The sequence below is a fragment of the Penaeus japonicus genome, unplaced genomic scaffold, assembly GCF_977035675.1.
Source record: "Penaeus japonicus unplaced genomic scaffold, GWHDUDI00000001_assembly GWHDUDI00000029, whole genome shotgun sequence".
NCBI lineage: Eukaryota > Metazoa > Arthropoda > Malacostraca > Decapoda > Penaeidae > Penaeus > Penaeus japonicus.
The window spans coordinates 10170323-10170774 of NW_028234431.1; positions in this window are offsets into that span (position 1 = coordinate 10170323).

Genomic DNA, 452 nt, shown 5'->3' on the forward strand with positions numbered 1-452 from the left:
TATTAGTAATTAAATTGTCAATACAAGGGAAATTGAAGCTATTATTATACTTGGCGATTTTAACTTCCCCTTTATCGATTGGGAAACAAAGAAAATAAAGATAGGAGCAAATGCCACTAAAGATGAAAAACAACAAGCGAGAATGCTTTTAGATTTTGAATAAAATTTTTACCTTAACCAAATCATTAATATTCCAACAAGGGAAGAAAATATACTGGACCTTGTTTTCATTAGTATAGGGGAAGATGTACACAACATATCATCAACTTATACAGCCCAATCGGACCACAAAATAATTGAAATCACAATGAATAAGTTAAATAATCAGAAAAGTAGTAAAAAAACAGATAGCCAAAGCAGAAAAGAGTCTCAGATCTTTAAACTTTGGCCATAATCAAATAGATTGGAAAAAAATAAATGCAACACTAGAAAAGTCACTGAAAGATATTGAC